Source organism: Lotus japonicus, chromosome 4, assembly GCF_012489685.1.
Source record: "Lotus japonicus ecotype B-129 chromosome 4, LjGifu_v1.2".
NCBI lineage: Eukaryota > Viridiplantae > Streptophyta > Magnoliopsida > Fabales > Fabaceae > Lotus > Lotus japonicus.
This window is the reverse complement of record NC_080044.1, coordinates 34,868,433-34,878,475: the sequence shown is the minus strand read 5'-3', so window position 1 is coordinate 34,878,475 and position 10,043 is coordinate 34,868,433. Positions and strand designations below refer to the sequence as shown.

General features: G+C 32.4%; 1 pseudogene; it reads left to right on the top strand.

Annotated features, from left to right (window-relative positions):
- The first annotated feature begins 3,452 nt into the window (after positions 1-3,452).
- Positions 3,453-10,043, top strand: part of LOC130712664 (glycinol 4-dimethylallyltransferase-like) — a 41,714-nt pseudogene continuing 35,123 nt past the window's right edge.

Genomic DNA, 10,043 nt, shown 5'->3' with positions numbered 1-10,043 from the left:
AGAACTGGACTAGGAACTTAGATGAGAAGTCACGGAAATTCGTGATTGATCCTCGGGGCAGTGTTGTGAACCATGCCATGGCAGGGCCTTTAAACGTAGCCGGAAACATCCTGCACTTTACAGCATCGGAAGCGGCACTGATCACCATCTTCATGTTAAAGTATAGCAGGTGTTCCTAGAGATCAACCTTCCCGTTGTACGTCTCAAGGACAATATTCTTCATATTATCTGGAATTACGACTTCCCTTACTGCCGTCGAGAACGGCTCGAACTCAGCCACGGCCTCGGCCTCGCGCTCCCCCTCGTCCTGTTGTTCGAAACGACAGTACTCCAGTTGCTCTTGTAAATAATCGTTTCGCTGGCGGATGTCATCAACACTACGAATCAAGCGTCTCCAATCTTGACTGGAGATCGGTGCATGTGGTGCTTGAGTCTCCTCTCCCGAAACCGGAGGTGAACGCACCGGTGTTCTCTGCTGCTCTGGCGAGGAAAGTGGAGAAGGAAACAGAGGCGTCGGAGAAAGAGGAGGCAGAGGTGGTGGCGGAGGAGTTAATCGATCCGTCTCCTCACGGTGAACTTGCTCGCGTCGCGTCCTACCTCTCACGTGACGCGGTGGCAAAACACGTCGCCGCTCTTGATCCTCATCACGTCATCTACGACGCGTTTCCATATGCTTCGCTAGTGAGCCAAAGAATGCAAACAAAAATTCCTGAAAACTGAAGAAAATCGCACAGAAAATTGAGCTTCTTTCCACTGAATCACGATCCACGTAGTCCGGGAATCGAAATCTACCGATCCCCACAGACAGCGCCAAATGTTCTATCATGAGAACATTGAATGGGGGTAGAGTACCCAAAGTGTGAGGAGAGTGATACGAATGTGTTAGAGAGAGAAGTTCTAACCGCTAGAGAGAGAGAATAACTGAATTTCAATCTGAATATTTCTCAAATGAGCCAAGAGTCCCTTACAATTGGTAACCGTCCCCTATTTATATGTGTGGAGTTGGGCTTGGCGCCTCTATTGTACCTTAATGGGCCAGTTGAGCCTTGGGGAGAGAGGCCCAAACCCCTGGCGCGCTCCCTGCCTAAGGCCGATGCCCCTGGGCGAGGGACCCTGGGTCTCGCCCAGTCCTCTTCTAAACAAGCAGGAGTAAACACAATAAGAACAATGAAGAAATATTGCTAAGGTATTTGCTTGTAGGTTTTCACTCATATTACACCATAGTTTCTTAGCCAATTTCTTCTCTCTTCAGCCTTTTTATACTCCAACGTGAGGTGTTGTATTCGTTGAAAGCCGTTGGAGGGAAATTCTGAAAAATTCCAGAACCTGCTGTGGCTGAACCTCGTAGGTAAAGCGGTCAGAATAGTACACTGCTTTTGTACTATTGACAATGACATTGCCTTAGCCTAGTTAACTTCTGATCTAGGCGACACTTCATGTTGAAACTTGTGAAGGAATTGATCAGAATCGGAAGGAAGCTAGGATCCTCTGACCGTCATAACTTCTGCCTCTGGGCTGTTCACTCTGAACATATGGTCTTCAGAATTAGAAGCACTTTAGGTCTTCAGAGCCAGCTTACTCTTGGACTTCAGAATCCTCAAGTCTTCAGCTTCTGGACCGTTCCCTCAGAACTTCTGGTCTTTAGAACTCCAACACTTGAATCTTCAGAGCCCATATCTTAGCTTTAATCTTCAGAACATCTGAAGCATTAACTACCGTTCAAAAGAACGTAGTGATTGCAGAAGCGTAACATTGGTTACTCTTGGGTCTTGAACTTCTGATGGATATGACTTTAAGTCAGAATCAGAACCTTTTTGTCAAACACTTAAAAAGACAAACGTTAGAGTACCATAATTGTTCATACACAAATATAAACTTGTTATCATCAAAACATAGAGTTGTATTACCTGACCAAATCTTGGTCTTACAATCTCCCTCCCCCTTTTTGATGATGACAAAACCATGTATTTTGATAAACAATTCTTAAACAATAAACTGAATACACTCATGAGTTTAAGACATTAGAGTTAAACTTATCCTGATATGTATAGTTTATTTAGCTCTTTCTGAATCCAAGTCTTGAGCTTGATTCTGAGCTAAGCTCCCCCTGAGAAAAACCCACCACCCACCACCTCATAGGAGAAAAGACTATAGAAATCATGTCTCATTAAAACCTTACCAGGAAAAACTCCATTGAAAAAACCTGGTTAAGGAAAAATAGTACATAATTACTATAATCAAGAGGTATTCTCCACGGAGTACTATACTTACAAGTACAAAATTAAAGTAATAAAATTCCCACTACCCCCATATAAGCCACCAAACTATTGCAACGGCCAAGTGACAGCAGCAACCTTAATCCTTTTCCATTGCATCAGCCATCTTTGCATCAAATTCCTTCACAAATAAAATGTAAAGCAAGCCAAGATCCTTCCTCGCAGCAAATCTGATAACTATGCAGGTCCCTCCAACAAGTAGTAATCATGGAACATCAAGACCAATATGCAATGGAAACAAATTAGCAGTCAACGTACGCTAGCTATATAAATGGCGGATTAGCATATTTTAAACTAATAGTCTAATATAATTGTTATGACTTGAACTGTCTTGAAGCAAACTTTCAAAAATATTAAATAAAAGACTTGAAGCAAAATTTAGTCTATAAATTAAATTATCAGCCTTTAATAAGATCACTGCACACCAGACCTCTGATGCATGGGTACGTGGATTTGGGCCGCGTACCCGTACCGGGTACGTACCCGGTACGAATACGCGTCGGGTACGCATACAGTACGTACCCTCACGTACCCGTTACAAAAAAAAAAAAAAAGTTCCGGCCAAAACGACATCATTTTGGCCATTAAAAAAAAAAAAAAAGAGCAATGAATAAACGCGTGAAAACAGAGGGGGGTAGGGTTCCTTTACAGAAGAAACAGAGAAGAAGGAAAGTAGGAAACCCAATACCCACCCACGCCGTGCTCCCCTCCTCCGTGCTCTCACCGCTGGCCACCGCTCCTCTAGGTCTCACCGCAGAGACCCCGAGATAAACCGCCGCTCCTCCACATCATTTTTATGTTCTTATTTATACTTTTTCCCTGCTCTCCATGGGTTGATAACTCTGCTCTGTTCTCATTAGATGTGTTTTGAAATCCTTGCTCACCGTTTTCTATATTTTGTATGCATTTTGGCAATAATTTGGCAATGGCTGTAAGCCGTGTTAAATATTTATCTATTCTTTTTTGCATAATTTATTTATATTTAAATAATATGTATATTTCATTATATATTATATTTAAAAAAATATACATATATCTAACGTACCCGTACCCCTATTTTTTCAAAAATCGCGTACCGCGTACCCAATACCGTACCCGTACCGGGTACCGTACCCGTACCGGGTACCGTACCCGTACCCGTGCAACACAGCACCAGACTGTATATCCTTGCACTGCATGACGCTGTTGCTGTTGGTGGGTTCTGTGTAGATGGAGTCAGATCTCGTTGGTTCTTTTGCTAAAGCATCTTCAATCAACACTGGTATTAATTTCACCCCATCAGTACTTTAATTTCTTCTTCAATTTCAAATTTCGTCTATATATTTTCCGTGTAATATACTTTTAATTTGGTATTTCAAGGTGGAAATTTCTGGCGGATAAACCTCGCGCTAAGAATAATATTAACTATGCAAGTATGTCTCACGCATCTCGATCTATTTTCCTTTAACTTTTTCTATATATTATTTATCTTTTGCTATATATTTTTGATTCTGCTTGGTCGCTAATCCAACAATTGACACTCACATTCTAGGTTCTTATGTACCAAAAGCTTTACAACATAAGAGGAAAACTCTAAATGATGAATACAATCTTTTGAGGTTACGACGGCCATGTTTGAACAATATTATTGAAGGAGGGTCTGCATACCAAGAAGACAATAGAAAATATATAGTCAAAGCAACCTCCGGGTCATCTTTTAAATCTGAATCTGATCCTCATGCTTCTGATGATCCCAAAATCAATTTGCATCCTGTGAAAAAATTCTTGGCTGTTATGTACAAGTTTTGCTATCCGCACCTGATTGCTATCCGAGTAAGTTATTCTATGAATTTCCTTGAAAATAATGCTCAATTGTTATAGTTAATATTTAATTTAATATCTATATATATATGTAAAGCTCACTTGAGCTATAAAATATTAAATGCATTAAATAATGAAGTTGAACAAATTAAATTTCTATTATTTTCAATATAATGTAACTTTTGAAACATGCCAATCTTTTTATTTTTTTGACTTTACACATGCCAATATTTATATAACTTTTGAAAAATGCACAAAACCTTGATGAATTATGAGATATTTGGGTGCTACATGTATACCTTTTTTCATTTATCTTCATATCTTGCATCCAAACGTAAGGTACTCTTTGGGTTTTTAATTTGCCGAAACTACTAACATAACCTTTGTTTTAAATTATGTATTAACAAAAAAAAATTTATTAAATAAATTAAATATAAAGATGGAAAACTGAAAGAAATTAACTAGAGACAATTTAGCTACCTACATTAAATAATAAAACTATAAACTAAATTTTGAATTTATTTTTTACTTTACTCATACAACAAAAAACTACATTAAATATAAGAGTTTATTTATTTATTTCAGGAAAAAAATCATCAATAAAAAAACTACATTAAATCATTTGGAAGTACTATATATTAAATAATAAAGTATTATATACATTAAATAATAAAAAATCCTGTTTGTATTAACTGTATTAACTATTAATTATAAATTTTTAGTTACTTATACAAGAAATAATTTATTCAATATCAATTGAAAAAAATTAGAATATTAATTATCAACCATAAGTTGGAGCAGAGAAAATTAAAATAAAATTAAGTAATATTTTTATATATAAACAAGATTGAGATTTTATATTAATTAATATAATATTTATTAAAAAATAATTAAGACAAAATAGTCTTTAAATTAAAAGTATCGCTCTATAGGTATTTATTAAATATAATATGTGTTGGATGAAAACATTCTTTAAATATAATTTTTTATCTATTATATATTAGTAGAAATGACTTGAGAAAGAATATTAAAATAAAATAACTATGACAAAAGTTGAATAAATTTAAATTTAATAAATAATTCTTTACACCAATAAAATCATTTCTTATTATAATTTTAAAAGTTAAAATCACTTTATTGTAACGTATTAAAAATAAATATGTCATTAACACAAAAGATGCCACAAATAGTGTATTGAGAGCCAACGCTAGCCACCGTTTTGAAGTTTAATATGGATGGGGCGTTGAAAGGGAACCTTGGGGTGAGTGATATTGGCAGAGTTTTGAGCGATCATGGAGGGAAGGTGTTAGGTTACTTTGCAAAAGGAACTGAGATGCTGGGTGCTTTAGAGACAGAGGTTCAAGTAGTGTTACATGCTTTATTATTTTGCCAGCATATTAAATTTTCAAATGTGGTGGTTTAGAGTGATTCCTCCTTAGTGGTTGAGTAAGTATCTAGGGGAGATAGGAGGTCATGAAATGGGAACATGTGTTTAATCATATAGATCATTTAATGTCTATAATTCAGTGTGTTAGTGTGGTGCGTGTCTTGCGAAGGAGAAACATTGTGGCAAACTTTTTGGCAAACCAAGGGTGTAGTAGGAAACAACAAATATGAGTATATTGTGATCCAATGTAATTACCTAAATGAGAAGGTTGTTCCCATTTTTATTGCGTTTCAATAAAGTTTTCTTTAAAAAAATATCAATTATTAAATTTGAGTAATATTAATTATTTAGTTCTAGCGAACCCTAATTCTATTTCAATGAAATGTCTCACCTCCATTATTATTTAATTTATTCTATTTTATAATTAAAAATATTTTAATATTTATATATTTATTAAAACTATAAAAACTATATATAATTTTAAGCATATTGTAAATCAACCCGTGCAACGCACGGGTATTATTTCTTATTCTCAATATTTAACACCAACCCACTGTATATAACACATTCCTTATAACTATAAGCAATCAATTTCAAGTAAGACATAAAGTAGTTAACAAATAAGAGTGAGCAGGAAAGTGCAAATTGGAGGTTCTATTCTAAAATTTTAACACCACCCGACCATATATAACCACCATCATTATCCTTATCAAATAGAGTACTTAAGAGTGCCGAAAAACATTAAAATTAAATAAAATGATACAAAGAGACATTCTGATGAACAAAAAAAAGTAACACACCAATGTCATTAGAGAAGATTAAAAATACTCTAGTATCTTGAAAAGTAAGGTAAAAAAAATCAAGTTCAGTTGCAAATTAAATCAAAGCTCAACATAAAATCAATTAAAGCTTAACAACAAAATAAAAATCCTAATTATTTATCAATTGACCACAAAACTATGAATTCACAAATTACTTGAAAGCCATTAAAAAAAAAGTTAAAACTGTTCTATTAAAAAATCAGTCTAGCTCTCTTCCAGTGTCTCCACCAAATAGGATAAGAGAAATAATGTAAAGCTCACTTGCACGGGTTAAAGATATATCTATCTATATATATATGTAAAGCTCACTTGAGCTATAAGAATTAAATGCATTAAAGAATGAAAGTTAAACAAATTTATATTCAACTTTCAATATACATGCACTTATTATTAATTATTAATTAGTGATTGTTCAACTTTTCAATTCCTCATATTTTAAATTAAATATTAATAATATTTAAGTTTTAATTATTAATTACTACATGAGGGAAATTTTAAGTAATAATAATAACTGAAATTGACTAACTTTACTAATTAAAATATTAGGTTTATTTCTACTTCCTAAATCTGTTTATTTCTGCTTCCTAAAAAATAATATTAGATAGTTAATAGTACTTTTTATACTTCTTTTTAATTGTAAAACTTTCTAATTTGTTGTATATTAAAATTAATTTTATAATAATTATTCATTATAAGTTGAGGAATTTTTAAAAAATAGCAAGTAAAACTTATTACTATTTTTTACACTACCTACTAAAATGTAAAAGTTAGTTTAAACCTTTGTATTAACATTTTCCTTTTTACTAAATAAATTAAATTAAAATATTAAAAATGAATAAATTTGTCTAAGTCATTAGCTATTCAACTACCTACTAAAATGTATAACTCAATTGAAATTTTGTTATAAATAGACCAAAAAACAAAACAAAAATATTTGTATTATATACATTAAACTAAACTAAAAACTTATCAACAAAATTTTTAGATCAATTATTTATTCAACTACGAACTAATATTCATGTTTGTTGTATAAGGTAGAATAGAACATGACAAAAGACTCCTAAAACATAACACTTTAGTTCTCTAAAAAGGAGCGAAAAAAATGAAACAAAAACTACTTTTTTATTTGAGGTAGGAAAGTTAATACGTGTTAATATAATTATTTAATAAAATATTTAATTAGATACAAAAATATTTTAAAAATATATATTAGTCATTGTCATTTATGTTTTAATTTAATTATTATAAAAAATTTAATTAAATATATTAAGAAGTAAATCTTCCTACCTTTGCATTCAAATAAAGGAGCAATAACAAATTTCTTTGTAATTAATATATTAAATAATAAAATAAAAAACTGAAAGAAATTGTATTGTCAAAAGTAAATCAACTACCTAAATTGAATAATAATATGCATAAACATATATATTGACTTGAATTTTGCATTAGAAAAAAATAAATAAAATTAAAGTTGATTAATGACAGAATAATGTTAGCCATAAATAATTTAGATAAAAAAATAAATTTAAAAATGACACTATAAGGCATTTACTATTAACTATAATGTATGTGAGTTTTATTTGACGAAAAAATCTCAATATAATTTTATAATCTTATTATATATTAGTCAAAACGATTTTGAGCAAGGTTAATAGATAAGTTATGACCAGAGTTGAACAAAAATAAATTTAGTACATAATACTTAATATATTTATTTTATATCTTATTATAGTTGAAAAAGATGATATTACTTTATTTTTCTCAATTTTAACATGTGTAAACCTAGCTTAGTTTTCTTTTTCTTTGTCTTTATTTTGGTTTTGTCATTTTCTTTTCTCTGTACCACAGCTGGAAGAGTTGTTTCCGGTCTTTCTTCTTTCTATATTATAATCATCTTTTGTTGCAAAAAAAAAAAAAAATGTGTAAACCTGTTTGGGAAATTATGTCCCAAAAAATGTTTGCTAAAAATATTTTTTTTTGGTCTGATACAATTTTTTAAAATGTCTTAACACAATTATTTTTTATCATTAAAAATAATTTTTTTTTATTTATTCTGTAATAACATTTAAGTAATGTTAAAAAAATATTGTAAATAAACTCGTGCAACGCACGGGTTTTATATATATAAGAATCACTTTTTGGATTATAGTAGTATTTTGCATGTCATAAAGAGCTGACTTTATCTATGCTTGCTAGACAATGTGCACAGTTTCTGCATGTCTCACTGCAGTCGAGAAATTATCAGATCTATCTCCATTATTTTTTATAAGTCTATTGAAGGTGAGAATCTAAATACGTTATTCCTCTTTAAATAGCAAATTGCAACCTTCCCTAGCCTCAATTTCATTAATATTTGTTGAGTTTCCTTTTCAGGCAAACGTGGCTTACGTGTTCATGGATATTTAAGCTAATGGCGTGAATCAATTGTTTGATGTTGAAATAGACAAGGTATGGAACTTATTATTAATTAGAATATATAATATGTATCAATAATACTTTTTTTTTTAAGTTATCAATAATACATTACTATTTTGAATCTTTGTGCTTTTGTTTAATTAGCCCAGTATTAACATTTATATTTCAGTTAGTGATCAATTAGAAGTTAGCTACTTAGGCCCCGTTTGGAAACACAGTTTAATTAAGCGCTTATGGTCATAAGGCGCTTATTCATAGGCTATTTAATAATTTTTATTGAAATAAATCGAAAATAAGCTATATATAAGCATAAACTCTTTTTCATAAGCTATCCTGAGTAGCTTATGAAAATAAGCTCAAAACGGCTTATGGTAGGTCATAAGCTGTTTACATAAGCTCTCTCAAACACTGACATAAAAGCTTATGCTATTAGATAAGCTCGAATAAATTCTTTGAAACGGGGCCCAAGTGTAGTTTGTTGCTTATGTATCAATTAATAATGTAGGTGTTAAGTTCCTTACATATTCTGTAGCTAACTGCTTTCCTCTTCTATAAAATTAGGGGTGGAGGGAAAGGGGTGACCCACTAAGCCATGGTCACCCTAGCTAATTTATTTTTACTTCTTTTACTGTAAAAACAAAAAAAAAATTGTTACGGCTCTATTCCCTTCTTTTTGTTCCGTGACTATTGACATCTCATCCTACTCCGATCCAAACTCGTCAACTAAATGGAGCAACGGGTTGAAAAATGAACACATTACTGATGGATATTTGATGCCGAACAACAACCTTGAAATAGCAACAAAACCACGAACAAAACCTGCAACAAAATAAGCTGAGTCGCGAAAATTAATTCGATATCCTTGAAATTTTATTCTGGAATATCCAGAATACCTCCCCTGGATTAAACAGCTTCCTCCGGCGTGGTTGGGTAACAGAACTGTTGAGAAACCAAATAATGTAATTGCTCAGAAACTAAGGAAGGGAAAGAAGAGAAGAGAAGAGATGAGGATTATCAACAAAGTGAAATCCTCTATTTATAGGCATAAAATCCGTTAGTATCAAGGTAAACTGCACATTAATTTTGGGTGAAGAAAATTGAGGTACTGTATTTTCAAGGCACAAGCACAGTAAACCAAAAACGAAAATTTCAAGGTTTTAACGGAGTGGACGGTGCACATGGGTATTTGAAGGGAATGGACGGTGCACATGTGAAAATAAGGGATTTCCAGATAAGGTCCAGAAATAAAAGAAAGTTTCAGCAAAAAGGAAGCCCGACCCATGTACGCAGGGGGGCAAATCGAAAGATTTGCACTACGTTGGGCCAACGCGGCCCAATTCTCAT